Source organism: Macaca nemestrina, chromosome 16 (genome assembly GCF_043159975.1).
Source record: "Macaca nemestrina isolate mMacNem1 chromosome 16, mMacNem.hap1, whole genome shotgun sequence".
NCBI classification, from domain to species: domain Eukaryota; kingdom Metazoa; phylum Chordata; class Mammalia; order Primates; family Cercopithecidae; genus Macaca; species Macaca nemestrina.
Genome location: NC_092140.1, coordinates 82694498 through 82718160, shown reverse-complemented (window position 1 = coordinate 82718160; position 23663 = coordinate 82694498). Strand labels below are relative to the sequence as shown.

General features: G+C 42.4%; 1 protein-coding gene and 1 long non-coding RNA gene across 28 annotated transcripts in view; one reads left to right on the top strand and one right to left on the bottom strand.

Moving 5' to 3' along the window:
* Window positions 1-23663, top strand: part of LOC105491713 (uncharacterized) — a 106403-nt gene that overhangs the window by 15271 nt on the left and 67469 nt on the right. The window lies entirely within an intron of this gene.
* LOC105491714 (uncharacterized) overlaps window positions 1-23663 on the bottom strand; it is a 279924-nt gene that overhangs the window by 197019 nt on the left and 59242 nt on the right. For 9 of the 24 annotated variants that reach the window (XR_011614840.1, XM_071081394.1, XM_071081392.1 and 6 more), the window contains exon 1: window positions 663-3095. The exons of 12 other annotated variants lie outside the window; for them this stretch is intronic. The gene's annotated coding sequence lies outside the window, so the exon portion shown is untranslated. Of the gene's footprint in view, window positions 1-662; window positions 3096-3482; window positions 4464-23663 lie in introns of those variants that run through there. 3 more of the 24 variants (XR_011614843.1, XR_011614849.1, XR_011614853.1) reach the window with 3 other exon arrangements.

Genomic DNA, 23663 nt, shown 5'->3' with positions numbered 1-23663 from the left:
AACAAATTTCTGTGGCCAGAGAGAGTCATCAGGCAGAGATGCAGAAGCATCTCTGGGTAAGAAGCCACAATGTGTCCATGAAGCTGCAGATGACCTGCAAGGGAACCTGTTCCATCCACCTGCAACAGCCATCATGACAGTAATGTCTTCTCATCTGTGTGCCCAGACATGTGCACATGTGCATGCACATGCACACACACTCACACATACACAAATGCAAATTGTTGTACCCTTTTCTCATTTGCACTCCCCCTCACCATGACCACGTAAAAATAGAGTCTCCAAATAGTCTCAGCCCTGCTGAGCCATATAGCCTTGCCCTGCAATATGAGCAAGTAGAAACAGTATATGTAGCCTCCCAGGCCCCAGCTACTCCAAGGTAAATCCATGCCAGTTTCTAACTTCAGCCCAGCTGGAAAGGCTAGGACTTGCATTGGCTGTTTTGCTTAAGCCCTGCTGAAGGGCAACATGGGGTGATGGGAAAAACTGGAACAGATGTCAGGAATTTGAGGTTTCTTGTGTCCTGTTTGCCAGTAAGTTACATAACTTCCTTAGTTGACTTCTAGAACTTAGTTTCTCCCTTGGTAGAACTAGAGTAATAATACCCGCCCTATTTGCCTCTAAGAGTTGTAGGAAGACTCAAAAGGAGCCAATTCACGTACCTGCGATCACCTTGACATGCTAGGGATATTCCTCGCAAAGCCTTATCCTGCTGAATCTTCACCTAAGTACACTGGTTTTAGGCTTGAAGCAGGGACCTTGCTGGCTGACCTCTCAAAGCCTCCCTTTCCCTTGTTCCCATGTGTAGCATTCTGTTTTGGGAGCACAGAATGTCCTCTGGTCTAGAGGAAGCTAAGCCACTGTTTGCAATCAGTCCAAGCAGATCAAGTTAAGGACAAGGCCATTTTGGAGGCACACAAGGAGTCCTCTTTGCAGATGGGCACGACAGGCTTGCTTGCAGCCTGAGTGGTGAACAGCCCCTTCCATCTCTTCATTTACTCGTATCAAATAGCAAATTCCAGAATCACTGTACAGAGTGGTGGATGGGACAACACAACTTACCCAAAATATTAATAGGCACCCATGAGGGCACTAGCTGTTGTGCCTAGTCTGTGTCATTAAGGCCTGAGTGATGTCAACAGAGAAGCCATTGTTGGCTGGACCTGTCCCCTCCAGCTCAACCAGGGAGTGTTTGTTAGTCACTTAGGAAGAGCTGCCCTAAAAGGTGAGTGTGGTTCTCAAAGGTGGGAAAAACTAACCATTCTTGAAGAGGATTCAAGGTGTATTGGACCATCAAATACTGGAGTTGATGCTGAAGTCTGTAACAATGGTAACAATACCCAACGTGTATTCATTGTGGACTCAGCCAAGATCTCTGGGGACTAACGAGGGGAAGGGTGTTGAGCCCTTCTACACAGGCTCAGAAAGAAAGGTTCTCATCATCCATTTAGAAACAATGGAAGCAAAGGAACTCTCTGGGACAGAAACTTTGTCAGTCGGGGAGAGGCTTGAAGGAGACTCTAAATGGTTCCCAGAATGAATTCCCATGTAAACCTAAAGAATGCTGACGAGGAGAAGCCACTGCTCATTCTCCCTTTTAAGCCAAATAATATCCTCCTGCCGGAACAGAGTTGTTCTTGGCACTTGGAAGTAAATGTGAGGAGGGAATCAAAACACAATGCCTGAGAAAGAAATCCATAAGAAATCTGAAGGCCAGGACGTGGTGAAAAGTAATAAAGATAGATGGGTCAGTGGCAGGAACAAAGATTAACTGTACCAGAGGAGATGGCGCTTTGGCTCTGAAAATAGGGATGAGCCAAAGCAGGAAGTGCTGCAGAGACACACATGTCCTTCATTTCCACCCTGAAGGCTCAAAGGAAGGCCGCTGCCCAGCCACGCGGAAGCTGCAAGACAGGCTTCTGGAGGCTGGGGCCTCCTTGCCCTAATCCTGGAAGGATATTCCACGTCTAAATCACTGAAGCTTCATCCTGTGATGCAGAAGCTCTCCCCTTGTGAACAACCAACACAGGAAGTAGTGAAACCTGGTAGAGAGAATATTTTCTTTCTCCACCTTCAGTTATACCAGAACTGCCTCCAGGGACTTTGGCAGGTTTGACAAATGGCAGAATAATTTAGAAGATTTTCTTTGTTGGCAAAGGAAAGCCAATGGTTGGGCACAAACATGCTGCTGCGGTTGTTTGTACAATGAAGCTCTAGATTGCAGGCAGAAATGTCAGGTTCCTTTCAGCTCTCTTCAGAGCTAATCTAATTCCCACGTGCAAACTCAATCTGTAGCATTTGGGTAAAGAATACTCAGTCCTCTGCCATGACAAGAACAAATTCATCACCCACACCATACATTGTAGCTAAGGGCATCATTGTGCCCACATGAATCACCAGGCAGAGACGGCTGCCGACTCTGAAATTCTTTACTCATAGAAGACTCACGTACACTAATGCCGACTATTTACGCAAGCACATTTCTCCAGGTGGCCTGGAGCAGTTTACAAGATGCTGGCTCATTCCTTATCATGTCACTTGGAGGGAGAGCAAAAGGTGGGGAAGAGGAACGGCCGGCATCATCATCTTCATTTTATGTGGGGAAACTGAGGCTCACACAAGCCATAAAGTGAAATGTATAGACATTTATGAGTCAGAAATCGACCATGGAAGAGGCAAAATGAGCTCATCTGAATCATGAGTGGACTATGTCTTGCCCAACAATTTCATGCAGCTCTTCCAACACAACTGTTTTGATACAGCAGCCTCAAAACAAGCCAAAATTCAGACTCGCTGTATTTGGTTTATAACCAATTTCCCATCTTTCATTCCTTCTCTGACTTCTACCTGATTTCTGAATTTGGTTGACCCTGTTTTTTGTTTGTTTGTTTGTTTGTTTTGTTTTACTTTAAAAGACCCTCAACCCTCCTGGGGTCCTGACCTGCTATTTCTTTCATTTTGAACCTCTACCAGTCCTTTCCTTCATCTGTTCCCAATCCTTATACCCTTGATGCCTGGAGGTAAGATTGACAATGGGGTGAAGATCAAGGTTGAGGCAAAGCTCACAGATGGCCTGCAAGATGCCTGTTTTACTCATCATTTATTTTTTAAAAAGCTGAACATTTATCGGCTGAATTTTTGAGCCATACCAAAATATCCTCATGTCAAAATAGCTGCAGTAAAGTGGTTCTATTAAAATAGCTGCCTCCAAAGAACTGAGAGTGGAGATGTCACCTGCTTCTGGCACCTGACTTTGGTCCTCTTCTGCGTGGCATTGCCTTCTGCTCTGCTGGATTCTGGTGTGTGGCTCATCAGAGGAGGCACTAACACCAGGGCTGCCTTTTATCTTGCTGATCCAAGCGAGGACTATGTAGGTGTCACAGATGAAACTCATCCAGAAACCCAACAGGATGCTAATGGCATGGCCACGTGTTTCCAGCACACCATGAGGCAGCTGGCTGGCATCAGTCCTCTTCCCAGCCTCCATCCCACCCCCATCCACCCATAAGCTCTTCTTGGTCAGAAATGCAATTCTTTGATGGTGCCAGACAGCCAGATGATGCTGGAAAGAAGAAAGAAAAAGAAAAAGCAGGTTTCTAAATTAAGCACAAGGCTCGTTTATAAAAATAAATAGCCACAGCCTAGCAACGTGCTCACAGCTCAGCTTTCCTCCGTAATAAAACCTCTGTGGCTGAAGCCTGGGATGACACAGCCTTCAGAGGGCCCCACACCCTGGCCCTCCTCATGCCCTGGCCCCTCCCAGGGTAGTACTCATCTGGAGAGTGCTGACAGTGGTACTTTGAGGGCCCCATTCTTCGTTCAAGGCCAACCAAGGGCCAGACTCCAAAAAGCAGAAGGAAGGCAGAGCTTAATGAGGCCCATGAACACTTGCAGACTCTTGGCAGCAACTAATACACCTGTAGCAAAAGTGGTCGAAGTTCCTTGGGCTACTCTGTTGAAATAGGAACTCCTCCTTAAGACCATGTCTTGTTTGTTCACCATTGAACAGTACTCAGCTTAGCACAGGGCACGTATTGAGTACTCATTCACTATGTGAGGGAAGGCTGGTTAGAGGCATAAATGAATGAATGAATGCTGCCATCCCATTATTGATGTTCCCCAAACTCTTCACTACAAATAGAGTCAGTTCCAGAATCCAAAGAGAGACATCCTTCTCCTGATTATGACATGCACCAAAGAGGCATCCCCTGAGCTGGATATTTAAATCCGAACCCACAGCTGAAGTGAGCACCAAGATGTACTGAACAAGTGTGGGCTCTTACTGACTCAAGTGGTGAGGCTGTTACAATGGGCAAGGGCAGAGGGCATGGGATATGTAGGTAAGTATTGTTAGCATTCCTGAATCTTCTCATGTTCTTTAGGCAGCAGCAGTTCCAAGGGTGAGCTGTTGCTCAGCAGAGAAATGGCAGGACAAAATAGCACATTTGCTTCTGGTCTTAGTCCTGTTGGAACACAAAAAGTGGAGTCTTCAATGCTGTTGGAGGCTCAACAGGTCAAATACATCAGTAATAGGCATGGTATGAAAAATTTAATCCTGCTACCAACTCCCCCAAGTCATGGAGTGGTTAAGTATGGCTGGGGTCATACGGATACAGTCCTCAGAATACTGAAAATGTGATCATCCTGAATCCCATAAGGATCCTCGTGAGGTTAGAAGGGGCAACGTGACTCCATTTTGACACCTGAGAGCAATTGCTTTGGTGAGTTTCTACGTATTCCTTTGTGATCAGAGAGTGGTACAGGACAGCATGTGAAAGTCATAAATCACCATCTCAGAGCAGGGCTACTTAGTTACAATATTTAAAAAGAACAGAGAAATTGTCACACAGCATCATTTAGAAATCTGTCTTCAGGCATCTTTGTCTGGCCTGGCTGGAAAGAGTAAAACCATATTTATGTCATTGAGAAAAAGGTTCTTAATTAAATTCAAATGTATAAGAATATATCCTAGGTCTACTTTTGGAACAATAATCTGGGAACAAAAAAAAAAAATCCAAACAGCAACAAAACTGGTACAGTAGCATTTAGCTTCACACAGCAGCATATAATAGAGAAGCAGAAGTCCTCGTAGACTCTGGACTCTTAGATTGACAAATCCCACAAGCCAGAGCACCAAAGTCATTGCACTGGGACATTTAGGAAGAAGAACTCTAGCAGTGACCTGATTAGGAGACAGCTCCAGCAGAGAGTCAGCACACAGACTGGCCAAGCTACCCCCAGATCTTTGGTGATATCTCTTTGGTGGAGATAAAGGAAACCCTTTCCAGAGCAGGCCAACTATGGCATCCACAACCATAGTCCCTGCTCCAGCCTAGTGAGGACATAATGTGTTCCATAAGTCCCTAAGGCTCCATGCCCAGGGCTCCCACTTCTGACACGGCGGCTCAAGGATAAGACCCCACTGACCCCATTCTCTATGGAGGGTACAGAAATACGTAAGAACAGAGTCCAGTACTCAGCTCTGTGACCTTAACTACTTGGAAACTCATTTTCCTTGTTCATAAAGTGGATAGAGTAAAAACAATGCTTTCTGTCTTCCAAGAGTGTATGAGGATCAAATAAAATACTATTATGTTCAAGTGCTTCCCAGTCTGCAAGCTATTGTTTCACGTGACCATGTTTTATAAAATATAAAGGTATACAGTGAGAAGTTTGCTTCTGATGTGAAGATTGAGGCTTCCTTTGTCACAAACTTTTAGGGTGCTGCCTGGTTCCATCTTATTCATAATCCTATTTTTTTTTTTCAGATACCCCTGGCCAATTCCTTGGCTTAAAATACCAAAGACCTAGCATTTTAAAATTGTGTTTCTGTAACTGCTTCTTTCCTCTTACAATCCCTCAAAAAGTCTGCAATTCTAGAATGCATGAGGAACTCTGGGGCTCACATAGTCCACCACTCCACTTTGCAGATATACACGCAGAGGCACAGAAAGGTTAGGCAGTTGTCCAAGGTCACCTGTGGAGTTTCACTCACCCTATCCTCAGCTTCTCCCACAGTCTGCCAGTGTCTGCCCTCCAGTGGGTCTTTGACAAGGGCCACAGTTCAGATTCTACTCTTCTGCAGCTGGGACATCCATCTTCTGCCCTCGGACATCAGAACTCCTTGTCCTCAGGCCTTCAGACTCCAGGGTTTACACTAACAGCATTCCCCCACTGGTTCTCAGGCCTTTGGCCTTGGACTGAATTATACTACCAGCTTTCTTGGGTCTTCAACTTGCAGGCGGCATATTGTCCCTCCATAATTGCATAAGCCAATTTCTATAATAAATCCCTTCTTAAATATCTAGATAGATAGGTAGGTAGGTAGGTAGATAGATAGATAGATAGATAGATAGATAGATAGATAGATACATACATACATACATACATACATACATACATACATATCCTATTGGTTCTCCTTCTCTGTAAAACCTTGACTGATACAGATTTTGGTGCTACACTCCCTCAATAATGACCACATTTTCCCACTTTTAAGTGAGTAAATTGTTACTTAAGCTAGGTGTCTTATTTAGGATGTGAGGGATGGGGAGCCAGAGGATGGTACACAGTTGAGGGCAAGTGGATTAAAGCATGGCAGTCATGGGAACAGGCACCTCTAGTGATCATGATGCCTCATCTTAGATTATACCTTTGGAATTTGCCTTTTGTTTTTGAAAAAATAAATATATAACTATTTCATTTTTGTAACTATTTGTAATAATTTGCTTCCTCACAGAAATGACAGAGTACATTCATGCAAAGCATATAAATGCACCTAAGTTGTTTTTGAGTTGTTTTAAAAGGATGTGTTAAGAAGTAGGATTTGTTAAGTGACAATTCTTCTACCATCAGCCCACCTTCCTGTCTGCAGATGACCTTATGTCTATCCAGGAAAGAAAAAATGAGGTTATTTTGTGTGAAATCCCACCCATCATCCCTACACCTACCTATCCATTTGAAGCCAAATTCTCCTCCTCCTTCCCTCCTCCCCAAACTACGTACTCATACAAAAAAGGGTCTTTCTTTCTGTCTGTGATTACAACTCTACCTCTGTGCTAGACCTATGGTGACCAACCATCCTGGCTTACTCAGGACTGAGGAGATTTCTGGGACACAAGACTTCAGTGTTAAAATCAGGAATATTCCTGGCAGACTGAGACAAGCTCGTAACCCTGGTAGGCCCCATGCCCTTGCCCAGCGACCTTTCTAAACAAGCCACGATTGAATGAATTGATACCAAATAGTAGCAAATTGCTATGTGATATTGGTGGTCAGGAAGAGAACTAGAAGGGATGAATGAATGAAATGTAGTGATTTTTTTTTAATGAAAACCTTCATGAATATGTTGGGAAAAACCCAGAGGAGGATATCCTGTTATCCAGATGAGCAGAAGAGCAGAAAAGTTACACTGAAGAATTTATATAGAGATATAGATCCCATTCACTTGGTGGGTAAGTCAGGACAATCCACATTACATAGGAAACAGACCATAGTATTGCTTCACAACTTTCTAACTTCCTGTCATGCATTTATTAAAAATTATAACATCTGCAACATAGGTTAAGTTGAAAGGAGAATCTTCTTACGGCCACACATGACCACCTGAGTGGCCTCATGACCACGGAAACTACCTAGACCCCTGAGGACTGAGAGGTTCAGTGTTTCAGCTCACATGTGACCCACTGACCACATACCACTATGTGGCTGGTTGGGAATCTTTGAACTATAGGATTATAGCATTCTGGCCTAAACAGGCAGGTCTAGACTCTACTCCATCACAAATCTGAAATCTTGACCCACATTCTCCCTAGGTTTCTGGTAAAACTAGCAAAGCCTAGGAGGTCAAACTGCCTCTGATAACCCAATATTGCGAAGCTTCCTCAAAGGCTATTTCCTGAAATGTGGGTTCCTGTTTACATTTCCCCTTCCTTGGTCCAGGTTTATCCCTACATACGCACAGAGTTGCAGCTTGACCAATGACTTAATGATTTTGGGAAAGAAGGAAGTAATCCTATGCTACACTCAGCTTATACTCAATAGTTTACCTGAAATAAGATTTAAAAATTTTTTAAAGATATTGCCAACAATTTAAAAATTCAGATATTTTTCATTAAAAATTTGAAAAATAAGCTGGCTCCTTTCAAAAAAGGAAAGATCTAGTAGCTTGGGGCCATAGTTTTCCCATGGGCACAATCATCTAAGACTGAGGGCCTTGGATAGTCCAGCAGACGGGTGTGTTGGCTGCCAGGGTTCAAATTCCATCGCTGCTAACTTACAGGTAACTGTATACATGAATGTACCCTCTCAGAGCCTTGGTTTCTCATCTTTAAAGAGTGTAAAACTAATAGTATTCATTTTTGTATACAAAAAAAAGTTTAAAACTATCACATATTAATCATTCAATAAATGCCAATGGTTTTCCCCCAACACATACACTTATACAGGTAGCTTTACTGTTTTTCTTACCTTCATGGTCCCATGAGCGTAACTGCTAGTCTAGATAATTAAACTAAATGAGTTTGGCAACTGTGATACTTCAAGTCACTAGGTTTGCTCAAGTCCACATCCTTTCCTGGGTTGACTGATCGCCATCCCAGCATGAAACATGTCCCTTCTCTGTCTCTGAGTTCCTTCCTCATCCTGGTGGAGCCCATAATGAGGCCTGACAGCAGGGCAAAGGACACACAGCCAAGCAGGGCTTCAGATTTCCTAAATTCGAGGTTTCTGGACAAAGAAACATGGTCCCTTAATTGCTTAAGACTGTCTCATCCACTTTCTAACATTGAGTCTTTCTCTACCACTTTGACTTCCCAGTCCTCCCATAGGTATAATGGGAAAATCTTTTGCAGAATTCGCTTAGAAAGTCAATCAACAAGACACAAATCCTTGGGAAAACAAGGGGTACTTTCCTCACAGAAAGTTGTTTCCAGTAAACCAATTTCTGCTGCTTAGCAACCTTAATGATGCCTTTTTCACAATTACAGCTAAATAGAATCCTGTTGTCTACAGGGGATTAAGTGGATGCTTTCATGAGTCAGAAGAAAGCACCAGGAAATGTTGTACTCAAGCTTTAGATGAATGTAAAGATACTACACAAGGAGCGAAAACAGGGAAGCATGCCCTGGTTGTGTTGCATGATGAATATAGCTATTTTATTCATGCTTTGGGGTTTGACGTTTGTTTTGGGAGTTAGTCGTAAAGAACTGGGTTGTTCGTTCATAGCTGAGTAGATGGAGTCGTGATACCACCACCCTGTTTCTCTCAAGACTAATAATTAAAGCTGTGGTTACATCTTACAGCAAACTAAGGGAGTGACAGTGGAACTCCCTGGAAGTGAGGAAGCGCTTTTGAGGCAGGTTAAATGTTGCAACTGTCAAATCCCACAGTGTAGTCATTATGGTAAGATGAGGTGAACTGTGAGCCAGCCAATAAGAACAGCTGCTGAGTGGTACCATTTCCAATCACAGTCATCTCTTGGTTCTGACTAGAGAGACAGGGCAGGGGCAAAACCAGTCCCACAATTCCTTTTTACAAAGTTTAACACACTGGATGACTACACCTCCCATTGCTGAAAGCATGGAAAATCCTTTGTCACAATTTCCTAAGCTTCTAACCATATATTTCCCCTAATAACCAAATGTGCCTGTTTCAACAAAGTCAATCAGTTAAAGAACAATATTTGGAGAGAGGAAAGTTTGGAGTGAGGAAGGAGGGTTTCCCAGAAAATTTGGTGTCTTATTTATAACTTTTTCTTTTTTTTTCCACTTGATCCAGCAAATTTTTGTTGCATGCCTACTGTGTACCACATGGAAAACAAAAATTAACACTTACTAAGCTAAGACATACTATGTGCCATGCTACTGGCTGGCTCACGGTTCACCTCATCTCCTTACCATCATGACTACACTGTGGGATTTGATAGTTGCAACATCTAACCTGCCTCATACATGCACTGTTGCTAAACCCTTTTCATTCATCATGTCATTTACTCATTTATATAACCCTATGAGAGAAGTATCCTTATTCCTCCATTTTACAGATGAGGATGCTAAGGTCCACAGAGATATGGCTATTTACCCAAGGTTAATGGCAAAGCCATGGTTCAAACAAAGACAGCCTGGCTCCAGAGCCTGGGCGCAGTAAACTTGTTTCCCACAAAGTTTGTTTCTGGGTTCTCTATTCTGTTCCATTGGTCTATGTGTCTGTTTTTATGCTAGTACCTGCTGTTTTGGTTACTATAGCTCTGTAGAATAATTTGAAGTCAGATAATGTGACTCCTCCAATTTTGTTCTTTTTGCTCAAGATAGCTTTGGCTATTCTGGGTCTTCCACAGTTCCATATAATTTTATAATTATTTTTCTATATCTGTGAAGAATGTCATTGGTATTTTGATAGGGATTGCATTGAATCTGTAGATTGCTTTGTATAGTATGGGCATTTTAATAATATTGATTCTTCTAGCCCATGAACTGGATGGAATATCTTTCCATTTTTTGGTGTCCCCTATAATTTCTTGCACCAATGTTGTATGGTTTTCATTGTAGAGATCTTTCATTTCTTTGGTTAATTTAATTATTAGATATTTTATTTTATTTTTAGCTATTGTACATGAGATTACTTTCTTGATTTCTTGTGCAGATTAGTCGTTGTTGGCATATAGAAATGCTACTGATTTTTGTATCTTGATTTTGTATCCTTCAATGTTACTGAATTTGTTTATCAATTCTATTAATAATAGCTTTTTGGTAGAGTCTTTAGGTTTTCCCAAATGTAAGATGATATCATCTGCAATGAGGATAATTTGACTTCTTCCTTCCAATTTGAATGTCTTTTACTTCTTTCTTTTGTCTGATTGCTCTAGCTAGGACTTTGAGTACTATTTTGAATAAAATTGGTGAAAGTGGGCATCCCTGTCATATTCCAGATCTTAGAGGAAAGGCTTTCAGTTTTTCTCCATTCTGCATGATGTGCATCTGTCATACTATATGGCTTTTATTATGTTGAGGTATTTCTTCTATGCCCAGTTTTTTGAGGGTTTTATCAGGAAGGCATGTTGAATTTTATCAAATGTTTTTTCCACATCAACTGAAATGATTATATGGCTTTTTTCCTTCATTCTGTTGATATATCATATTGATTAATTTGTGCATATTGAACATCCTTGCGTCTCTGGGATAAATCCCACTTGGTCACAATGAATGATTTTGTAATATGCTGTTGAATTTAGTTTGGTAGTATTTTGTTGAGGATTTTGGCATCAATGTTCATCAGGGATATTGGCCTGTAGTTTTCTTTATTTGATGTCTTTGGCTTTGATAGCAGAGTAATACTGCCTGATATAATGCATTTTGAAGTATTCCCTCCTCCTCTATTTTTTGGAATAGTTTGAGTAGGATTGGTATTAGTTCTTCTTTAAATATCTGGTAAAACTCACCAGTGAAGCCATTGGGTCCCTGGCTTTTCTTTACTGAGAGACCTTTTATTATGGCTTAGATTTAGGTACTTGTTAGTCTGTTCAGGTTTTGGATTTCTTCATGGTTCAATCTTGGTAGGTTGTGTGTGTCTAGGAATTTATCCATTTCTTCTAGGTCTTCCAATTTATTGGCATTCAGTTACTTCTAGGAGCCTCTAATGATTCTTTGAATTTCTGCAGTATTGGTTTCGGTTTTTCCCCATTCAGTATGATGTGCATCTGTCATACTATATGCCTCCTCTTCCTTCTTTCTTTCCTTCCTGTCTTCCTTTAGTGAAGGTAATTTTCTCTGATACTATTATTTAGTTTCTTGCTTTTTATTTTTGGTATATTCATGTCTCCTTTTTCATCTCCGATTTTGTTGGAGTCTTCTCTCTTTTTTTCTTAGGCTAAAGATTTGTCCATTTTATTTATCTTTTTAAAAAACCAACTTTTCATTAATCTTTTGTATTTTTTGCATTTCAAATTTCATTTATTTCTGCTCTGATATTTATTATTATTTTCTTCTACTAATTTCGGGTTTCTTTTGCTCTGCTTTTCTAGTTCTCTAAGATGCATGTTTAGGTTATTTGAAGTTTTTCTACCTTTTTGATGTAGGCACTTATTGCTATAAACCTCCCTCTTAGTACTTATTTTGCTATTTCCCATAGGTTTTAGTATATTGTGCTTCAATTTTCATTTACGAAATTTAGGCCAGGTGTGATGGCTCACACCTGTAATTCCAGAACTCTTAGCGGCCAAGGCAGGTGGATTGCTTGAGCCCTGGAGTTTGAGACCAGCCTGGGCAACATGAAAAAAATCCATCTCTACAAAAAATACAAAAATTAGCTGGGGGTGGCAGTGCATGTCCATGGGTCCCACCTCCTTGGGGGGCTGAGGTGAGAGGATCACTTGAGCTCCAGGAGGTGAAGGTTGCAGTGAGCCAAGATTGTGCTGCTGCATTCCAGCCTGGGTGATACAGTGAAACCCTGTCTCAAAATAGAAAGAAAGAAGGAAAGAAAGAAAAAGAAAGAAAGACAGACAGGCAGGCAGGCAGGCAGGCAGGCAGGCAGGAAGCCAGGCAGGCAGGAAGGCAGGAAGGCAGGAAGGCAGGAAGGCAGGAAGGCAGGAAGGCAGGAAGGCAGGAAGGCAGGAAGGCAGGAAGGAAGGAAGGAAGGAAGGAAGGAAGGAAGGAAGGAAGGAAGGAAGGAAGGAAGGAAGGAAGGAAGGAAGGAAGGAAGGAAGGAAGGAAGGAAGGAAGGAAAAGAAAAATTTAAATTGACTCTGTCTCAAAAAAAGAAAACAGAAAATTTTGCACTGACTCACTGGTGATTCAGGAGCATATTGTTTAATTTCCATGTGTTTGTAAAGTTTCCAAAATTCCTCTTCTTATTAATTTCTAGTTTTATTTCTTTGTGGTCAGAGAAGATAGTTAATATTATTTCAATTGTTTTGAACTTTTTAAGACTTGCTTTGGGGCCTAACATATGGTCTATCCTTGAGAATGATCCACGTGCTGAACAGAAGAATGTGTATTCTGCTGCTGTTGGATGAAATGTTCTGTAAATAGCTATGAGATCCATTTGGTCTGTAGCGCAGATTAATTCGGATGTTTCTTTGTTGATTCTCTGTTTGGTGATCTGTCCAGTGCTGAAAGTGGGGTGTTGAACTCTCCAGCCATTATTGTATTGGGGCCTATCTCTCTTTTGAGCTCTAATAATATTTGCTTTATATATCTGGGTGCTCCAAGATTGGGTGCATATATATTTAAAATTCCTCTTACTAAACTGACCCCTTTATTATTATATAGTGAGTTTTTTTGTCTCTTATAATTTCTTTCTTGAAATCTATTTTGTCTGATATAAGTATAGCGTCTCCTGCTTTTTTTCATTTCTGTTGGCATGGAATATCTTTTTTCCAACCCTGTATTTTCAGTCTATGTGTGTTTTTATAGGTAAAGTGTGTTTCTTGTAGTGAACAGATCAGTAGGTCTTATTTGTTTGTTTGTTTATTTATTATCCATTCAGCTACTCTGTATGTTTTGATTGGAGAGTTCAGTGCATTTACATTCAATGTTATTATTGGCAAGTAAGGACTTAGTTCTGCCATTTTGTTATTTGTTTTCTAGTTGTTTTGTGGTCTTCTCTTCCTTCTTTTTTTCCTTCCTGTCTTCCTTTAGTGAAGGTGATTTTCTCTGATATTATTATTTAGTTTCTTGCTTTTTATTTTTTTGTGTATTCATTTCTTTTGGTTTGAGGTTAACATGAGGCTTGCAAATGCTATCTTATAACTCATTACTTTAAGCTGATAACAACACTTTGAATAAATAAACAAGCAAAAAGAAAACTAATAAAAACTCTGTGCCTTAACTTTATTCCCTGGCATTTTAACTTTTTGTTGTTTCGATTTTATATCCTATTCTACTGTTTATATCTTGAAAAGTTGTTGTAGTTATTCCTTTTGGTTGGTTCATCGTTTAGTCTTTCTACTTAGGGTAAGAGTAGTTTACACCACAGTTACAGTGTTAGTGTTCTGTGTTTTCTTGTGTACTTACTAGCGAGTTTTGTACCTTCAGGTGATTATTTATTCTTGCCCCATAGCCACCACAGCTGGGAATGTGCTGAATCTGACCTGAACTCACCAAGTCTCAGAGTCTTACCCAAGGCCCTTGACATAGTACCTGGGTATTGCTGCTGGTTATTCAGGGCCTAAGTGCTCTGCAGTTAGCAGGTAATGAATGCAGTCAGGACTGGGTCCTTCCTTTCAAGGCAGCAGTTTCCCTTCTGGCCCAGGGCATGTCTAGAAATGTCATCTGGGAACTAGGGCCTGGAAAATAGGCCTTGCAACTCTGACCAGTGCCCTATCCTGCTGTAACTGAGCTGGGATCCAAGATGCAAGACAAAGTCCTCCCCACTCTTCCCTATCCTCTACTCAAGCAGAAGGAAGGTGTCTCTTTTAGAGCCACGATCTGTGCAGCCTGAGGTTAGGGTAGGGGTGATGCCAGCACTCTTTTAGCTGCCCCAGGTGGTGTGTCAGAGGTCCCATGCCCCCACCCCTCAGTCGATTAATTCTGGGCCCAGTTCATCCCTAGGATTCACCTATATGTTGCAATCCTTGTGGCCCAGGATACCTTTGAAGGTTATTTAGAGCCCAAGAGCACTTTAGCCCACAGTGGTGAGGTTTGGGAAAATTCAGCTTTCCACCACTGGGATCAGGAATTGCCCTCTGGCTAGAGCTAGTTTAAATGCTCCCTCTGTGTGTGGGCAACAGCTGAGTTGGGTTAATTTTCTTTCTGCTCATTATAATAGGACAGCACTGAGTTCAGTGTCTCACAGTTTGTGTACTCTCCTCTCCCAGTGACCAGAGACACTCTCTGAACCATGCTGCATCTGCCAGAAGGATGGGAGTGGGATGGTGTCAGGAGTCAAGGCTATGTTTTCTACCTCTTCAGTGCCTCTTTCAGTGATATGAAGTTAAAACCAGGTACTGTGAGTGCTCACCTGATTTTTGGTTCTTATGAAGGTGCTTTTTTTTGTGTGTAGATAGTTGTTAAATTGGTGGGCTTGCCAGAGGGACCACTGATGAAGTTCTATTCCGCCATTTTGCTTGACCTCTCTAGGATACAAGTTTTTGGGTTTTTTTTTCCTTCAGCATATTAAATATATCATGTCACTCTATCCTGGATTGTAAGGTTTCCACTGAGAAGTCTGATGCCAGATGGATTGGAGCTCCTTTGTATGTTATTTGTTTCCTTTATATTGCTGCTTTCTTTATCCTTGATCTTTATCCTTTCTTTATCCTTGATCTTTGGGAGTTTGATTATTAAATGCCTTGGGGTACTTCTTTGCATTAAACCTGCTTGGTGTTCTATAACCTTCTTGTATACTGCATCCTCTAGGTTTGGGAGGTTCTCTGTTATTATCCCTTTGAATAAATTTTCTACCTCTCTCTGTTTCTCTACCTCCTATTTAAGGCCAATAACTCTTAGATTTGCCCTTTTGAGGCTATCTTCTAGACCCTGTAGGCATCCTTTGTTTTTCATTCTTTTTTCTTCTGTCTCCTCTGACCATGTAATTTCAAATAGCCTGTCTTCAAGCTCACTAATTCTTTGTTCTCATTAATCAATTCTGCCATTAAGGGACCCTGATGCGTTCTTTAGTATGCCAATTGCACTTTTCAGCTCCAGAAATTTTGATTATTTTAATTATTTCTATCTCTTTACTAAATTTATCTGATAGAATTCCGAATTCCTTCTCTGTGTTATGTTGGATTTCATCAAGCTTCCTCAAAACAGATATTTTGAATTCTGTCTGGAAGGTCACATATCTCTCTCTCTCTGGGATTGGTCAATGGTGCCTTATTTATTTTATTTGGTCTTGATGCTTTTGGATATTTATCAGTGTCTAAGCATTGGAGAATTAGGTATTTATTTTCGTCTTCACAATCTGGGCTTTTTTGTACTTGTCCTTCTTGGAAAGGCTTCCCAGGTATTCAAAGAGACTTGGGTGTTGTGATCTAAGACTTTGCTCACTGCAGCTGTATCTGCTTTAGGGTACATCTTCAGCCCAGTTATACTGTGGCTCTTGCAGGCTCATAGAGATACCACCTTGATTGTCTTGAGTAAGATCCGGGAGAATTCTCTGGATTACCTGGCAAAAACTCTTTTCCCTTATTTTTCTTTAACAAACGGAGTCTCTTTCCCTGTGTTGAGCTTCCTGGAACTGGGGTAGGGGTGGCACAAGCACCACTGAGGCCAACATCCCTTGGACTGCTCTGGGTCAGACCTGAAGCCAGCATAGCCCTGGGTCTCACCCAAGACCTGAAGTGACCACTGCCTGGCTGCCACCTATGTTCACTCAAGACCTAAGGGCTCCACAATCAGCAGGTGGTGAATCCAGCCAGGCTTGTGTCCTTTCCTTCAGGAAGTTCAGGCAAGTTCCCCCTGCCCCTGGGGTGCATGTCCAGAGACATCATCCAGGAGCCACAGCCTGGAGTTGGAAACTTTGAGAATCTACCTGGTTCTCTATTTACTGTGGACTGAGCTAGCATCCAAGCCAAAAGACAAAGTTCTCCCCATTCTTCCCTCCCCTTTCCTCAAGCAGAGGAGTCTCTCCCTATGGCCACCACACCTCAGGCCTAGGGCAAGTATTGCCTGGCTATCACTGATGTTCACGCAAGGACCATTGGCTCTTCAGTCAGCTTTGTTGAATGCTGCCAGTCCTGAGTCTCTCCCTTCAGGGCAGTAGGCTCCTCTCTGGCCCGGAGCAGGTCTAGAAATGCTGTCCAGGAGCCAAGGCTTGGAATAAGAGATCTCAGGAGCCTGCTTGGTGATCTATCCCACTGAGCTGGTACCCAAGCTGCAAGACAAAGTCTCCTTTACTGTTTCCTCTCCTTTCTTCAAGCAGAAGGGATGTCTTCTCATAACCTCCAGAGCTGGAAATGTGCTGGGTCACTCCTGAAGCCGGCGCAGCTCTGAGTCTCCCCCAATGCCTATAGCAAGTACTGCCTGGCTATCACTGCTGATTATTCAGGGCCCAAAGGCTCTTCAGTTAGAAAGCGATACATCCTGTCAGGACTGGGTCCTCCCTTTCAAGACAGAGAGTTCCTCCCTGGACCAGGGTGTGCTTAGAAATGTTATCAAGCAGCTAGGGCCTGGAATGCAGCCTCAGGACTCTGCCTGGTAGTCTTTCCTACTGTGGCTGGGCCCGTATCCTAGTTGCAAGATAAAATCCTCTTTATTCTTCCCCTCGTCTCCTCAAGTGGAGAGAAAGAGCCTGTCTTGGAGCTGTGAGCCATGCTGCTTGAGGCTGGGGGAGTGACTCAAACATTCCCTTGACTACCTCAAGCTGGTGTTTTCCTAGGTTGCATGCACCCCAAGTCCACTGGCTCCCTGCCCGGTACAGTACCAGGACTGGCCTAGGAATTGTAGTCCTTGTGGCCTAGACTGCCTTTCAAGTTTATTTAGGACTCTGGAGCACTTTAGCTCACGGTGACAGGGCTTACTGGAACTCAGGTTCCAACTGCTGGGATGGACAATTTGCCTCTCCCTAGGACTCATCTATATGCTCCCTCCATGGGCACAGCTGAGTTCCGCCCCATGTTTCTTTCCACTATGACTAGGCAGCACTGAGTTCCAATGCAAAATCCCACAGTCACTGCACTCTCCCCCTACTATGCAAACAGATTCTCTCTCTACATTTCCCTGGCTGCTGGTGAGGGATGGGGGAGGGGTGGTGTAGGTAATTCAAGGCTGTCTTTCCTACCTTTTTCAGTGCCTCTTTCCTTAATATGCTAAAACAAGATACTCTGATCACTGACCTGATTTTTGGTTCTTACGAAGGGGCTTTACTGTGAGGACGGTTGTTCAATTTGGTGTTCCTGCAGGGTGGATGATCACTGGGGGCTTCTATTTTGCCATCTTGCTCTGCCTCTCTCAATTTGTTATAACTTTTTCATGATCATCTTTTTGATCCTGAAAGTCAAATTTAAAAATGTTAACCTATATTTAAATTAAACTCTTAAGTTGCTGAAGATAAAATTGCAAGAAATGTGAACAGAAAAATGTAAGAAGTATGAAGAACTGTTGTTTTGACTTTTTTGGTCCATTTTTGACCCTTCGCTCTCGCTTCCTTGTTCCTAATTCCTAAAAATATCACCAAGACCTCAGGCTTCTCAAATCAAATTTCTCTATGTCTTTTCCCACTTGCTGTGTCCTACTCTCAGCCTTTGCTTCCTCACACCTGGCCTGTGGAGTAGCCTCTCAAGTAGAGGTGAGAAAAATCAAGAGGCTTAAAAACATAAGATAACTGCCTCCCCAATTCTACCATATTCTCTCTCCTGCTAGAGGGAAAAAAACTCAAACCAATGACATACACTGGGTCATATAATCCTTGTTGGTGTCAGACTCATTAGCCAGGAAACTGTTTAACTTCACTTTCTCCAAGGTTCCCATCCACAAAAGCAAAGCTCATTCCTTGCTCCCTACTCATCACCCAGGATTGTGCTGGCAAGATTTATAAACAAAGGTTTATGGAGTGCTTCTGGTGGGAGTGGAGAAGTCTGACTACCATGTGTGTTCATTGTGAGGAAAGATCATTTGAAACTAGTAAACCAACAACAAACTACTGAGAAGGAAAAGACTGAAATAGCCCCTGCCTGGGGAAGTGAAAGAAATGGCCTCTAATCTGGCAAAAACTGTTTATGGTGAGGATCAGCAGACTAAAGATGCAATAAACAGCGCTGGAAGTCTCAAGAAACATGAGAAGGTAGGTGGAGGGGCATCAGGATTCAGCTGCCAACAAGTCCTATCAGGGAGCTGAACACACTGTCCAGGAAAGTCAGAAATCCAAAAGATCTTTCCCACATAATCCCTGCTTTCGAGATGTTCCATATCTTGAATAGTATATTGGATACATGGCTATATACTCTTTACAATATAAATCAGATCACTTACACCTAATATACAGCATATGTGAATTCTGTCTTAATTTGAACTTTTTTTAATCTGCCTGATCCAATTTTAATCAGTGAGTTTACTGATGTACCCATAAGCAGCTCTATTCCCATTTAACAATATTTACAACTGTCTTTATATTTATATTCAAATAAGATTCATACAACATAATCATAGATAAGATCAAATTAAAACTGGCTTTATCTATCATTCTCTGGTAACTGTTATCGCTGCACATCTATAACACATAGATAATTACTCATATGCCAAATGTCTTTGGAATTACCAAAAATAAAATTAAACTATGTGCCTCAGACTTTTGGTATGAAATGTATCTTACTATTTTAAAATCCATTAAAAATTGGTAAAGCATTATGGAAATGTGACAACTCTATTTATCAGGATATTAGTTTTCCCAAAAGATCCTATATTCTTACTAAGCCTAATAATAGAGTTTATAATATATTTAGACTTTGGGAAGAAATAGGTAACAACAGTTATTAGTGAATTATTAATTAGTTATTGTTCAGTTTACAGTTCTAACATAAAAGATAATATATCTCAACCCAGATTCCATGCCTTACTGAGAACAATCAATGTCTGAAAGCAGCCTAAAGTTGTATTCTTACTAAAAATCTATCACACTTTTGTAATTCACACATACTTGTGAAATTCAAGTTTGTGTATTCTCTTCCTAATGGGAACTTCAAATAAAGAAATAACATATTTGAAAATAAGCAGTAAATATAAGTCAATTAATTCATTTGCCACCAGCTGAACATTCTTGTCAATATCAGCTCAGGCTCAATCTTCAAAGACAGTGAGGTATAATCACCACACCATCTTCCCCATCATTAGGGCTTGGGTAATGTGAGTCTGAGATTCACATGCAGGATATGTACTGGGGTCTGCTCTAGGGAACAATCTCTCGGAAGGAGAAATTGAGCCCCTTGCAGTGACGACAAAGATCCAAGCCCATGGGAAAGGGGGCTAGACTTTTTATTCCCACCTCGACCCATCACTGAATGTAAGTGTCCCTGGCAAAGAGAGCCATCAGCAGCAGAGAAAGCTCTAGACATAGAGTCACAAGACCAGGGACCTGTCCCACTGACCAGCTGTGCAGACTTCACCAAGACACACAGCTCTGAATCTCTTCTTAACCTGGAGAGGGTAGATATGTTCCTGGAGCATTCAGGGACTCCTTAAGGCATCAGAGAGTGGGGAGGAAGGACAGCTGGGCCAGTTACTTATTTAGGAAGTAACTCTCCTGTGGATCTGCTCTCCACAGCTGATAGTATCCAATCATCAAATTGAAGGTGTCCACAGGAGGCAGTGAATCTGGGCACCAGTCAGGCCACTGTCAGTATCCAAGGGGCTTTTGGGAAGTGGTAGTGCTTGCAGTCAGATGGATAGTCAGGCAATAGCTCTGGGTTGTCCATCCATCTGGAATCAGGACTCCACACACTAGAAAAGGGACAGAGAATTCAGCAAGAGCTGCAAGATGCTAAGGGTCCTGCTGACAGGCACTAATATGGAGGGCTCCCGTTCAGCTGGACTAGTAAACTCTCAGCATGGCTTATAAGGTCGTGATGATCTTGTCCCTGCAGACATACTCTCTCTCTCTTTTTTTGAGATGGTGTCTCCCTCTGTCACCCAGGCTGGAGTGCAGTGGCACGGTCTCGGCTCACCGCAAGCTTCGCCTCCCGGGTTCGTGCCATTCTTCTGCCTCAGCCTCCTGAGTATCTGGGACTACAGGCACCCACCACCATGCCCGGCTAATTTTTTTTGTATTTTTAGTAGAGACAGGGTTTCACTGTGTTAGCCAGAATTGTCTCAATCTCCTGACCTCGTGATCCACCTGCCTCGGCCTCCCAAAGTGCTGGGATTACAGGTGTGAGCCACGACCCCCGGCCCAGACATACTCTCTGGCCACAACCATTGCTACTCCCACCTCCTGCCTTGCTCCCCAACTATACTGAACTCTTCTCCCTCTCTATGCTGTGTGCTCTTTCAACTTGACTATTCTGCCTGAAGACCATTCTCCTTGGCACTCTTTCTTTACTTGAATAATGCTTACTTGTCCCTCAGGTGTCCACCAGGACCTCCCAGGAAGCCTTTCTTGACCTCCCTAGACTGGGTTAGGCAACCCTTCTGTGTTCTCCCAGAACAGCACATGTACAAGGATTATATAATGACTGGCACATCATAAACACTCTAAAAACAGTGGCTACTATTGATATTATTCTTCCTTGATAGTACATATCTTTCTGAATTGTATGCCTGGGCCACCTGGGCCTTCACTGTATCTGCAGTTTTTGGTACATTGCAGAGCATACAATACGAACCTGATAATTGTTTGTTAAAATAATGAAATTCTCAGTTACACAACTGGGCAAACATGAATGTGACAGCATGGGGAAGGGGTTGGCCAGGGCTCCTTTGCAATATCCCAGAGACTTGCCCTCAGAACCAATGCCCAGCTCTGCCAGGGGCTGGGTCTAAGCCCCTATCTGTGTTGGCTGTTGTACTTAAGATTGTGTACAGAAAAGGGAGGAATCAACCTGTTGGCTGAAGACTCTCAGAGCCTGCAACCAAGAAGGACCAGGGCAGTGACAGACAGTCATATGGGCAGGACTGCTGCTCATAGTGCAACTCCATCATTTGTTTATTTAAGAAGCAGTGCAGTTTACGGAATGAACATCATGTTCTTTCCGTATTAGTGCCTGTCAGATACACCTGTGATTTGGGATCAGATACACCTGAATTCAAATCCCTATTCTTTACCCTAGAGCTATGGGGTAGAGGTTAAGGGCAGAATCTTTGGGGCAAGACTTCTTAGAATTGAATCTTAGCTTCACCACTTCCTGGCTGTGTGACATTAGACACATTATGTAACCTGTCTGTCCCTCAGTTTTCTCACCTGTAAAACAGAGAATAATAATTCCTGCTTCATAGGGCCATTATGAGGGTTAAGGAGTTAATAATTATAAAGTTCTTAGAACTTTATTTGGCAAATAGTGAAGCACTATAGCTAGGTTTGCCTAACCATTCTAAGCCTCAATTTTCTCATTAGAAAAAATGGACATAACTTGGAATACTTGGTACAATGTCTCACATATGGGTCATTCTCAGAAATTATATTATTTCCATTACTGTTACTTGTCTTGTAAGTGGAATATCTTTTCTAGGGTAAACTAAATTGATTAATAGAAACCTTCCTGTGGATACTTCTGGTCTCAACTGACAATCTGGGGAGAAAAGAAGCTGTTTCTTTGTGGTTCTGGGCTAGTCACATCCCTTCTGGCTTGCCTTTTTTTGTCTAATGTTCTGAGAACCTTCTTCATAGACCCAAACACTTAATACAAACCCATTTCTCTGGCAGATAAACAAAGGAGAGGTTCATTAGTTTCCAAGGGCTGTCATGAGAAAGTACCACAAATTTGTTGGTTTAAAGCAACAGAAATTTATTCTCTCACAGTTCTGGATCCAGAAGTCTGAAATCAAGGTGTCAACAGGGCTATGCTCCTCTTAAGGCTCTAGAGGAGAATTTACTTTCCTTTTCTGGCTTCTGGTGGCTCCAGGCATTCCTTGTCTTTAGGCAGCAGAATGCCAATCTGTGTTTGTCTTCACTTGGCCCTCTCCCTCTGTCTGTTTCTGTCCCAAATCTCCTGCCTTTTTCTTATTACCTGTCTTTGAATTGAGGGTTCACCCTAAATTCTGGATAACCTCAAGATCCTTAACTTAATTACATCTGCAAAGACACTTTTCCAAATAGGTTCACATTTACAGGAACTAGGGGTTAGAATGTGGCCACATCTTTGGGGGTCGACTATTGAACTCACTGTAAGGCGTAACTGAGCCCTAACTGGGGCTAAATAGAATGCATCCGTTTACCTTGTTTGGACCTACCTGTGCTTCCTTTTCCTTTTTCCTTTTCCATGAACACTTGTTCCAGTTTTGTCTATTTGCCATAGATGGGATGGGCACAGCCAGAGGAACAAGCAAGAAATCACAACCCACAAATCTGCTTATTCCTGAGCCTCACCCTGGCCCACACCTGCAACTGCTTCTTGCCTCAGTGTTTGCTGTGGGCAGTACATGAGCTACTTGACCCAATACTCGTGTGAAACTTTATTCTGCTTGGCCCTCCCAATTGCCTTGCAGACATCCAGGAGAGTTGGGTATCACTTGGGACCTGGCAGTGCCGGCTTGCCCTGCCAGGCTCTTCAACGGGGTTGCCTTGGTCACATATTAGATTTCATACATGGGGCCAAACCAGGAGACCTTGGTGAGCTGGAACAAGAAGAGGCAGTGGATCTGGGTCAGAGCAGGAATTATACTTGCAGTTGGACTGGGCAAATAGGCTCAGAGAAGGAATCTGGGTCAAAAGCTTGGCAGACTGGCAGAAAACCTGAGGCCTGATGCACAAATTAAAATGGATACTAGCTTTCCATCTACACAGGCCAGTTCTTGGTTCTCATAAGTCTGACTTGGGGGTTCTGTGACATGTGGCATATCATGGATTGCAAGGGCCAACTAAATTCTTTTTTTCTCTCTTTCTGAGTCAGAGCCTCACTCTGTCACCCAGGCTGGAGAGCAGTGGCACAATCTTGACTCACTGCAACCTCCGCCTCCAGGATTCAAGCGATTCTCCTACCTCAACTTCCCAAGTAGTTGGGATTACAGGCATGCGCCACCACTCCCGGCTAATTTTTTTGTATTTTTGATAGAGAAAGGGTTTCACCATGTTGGCCA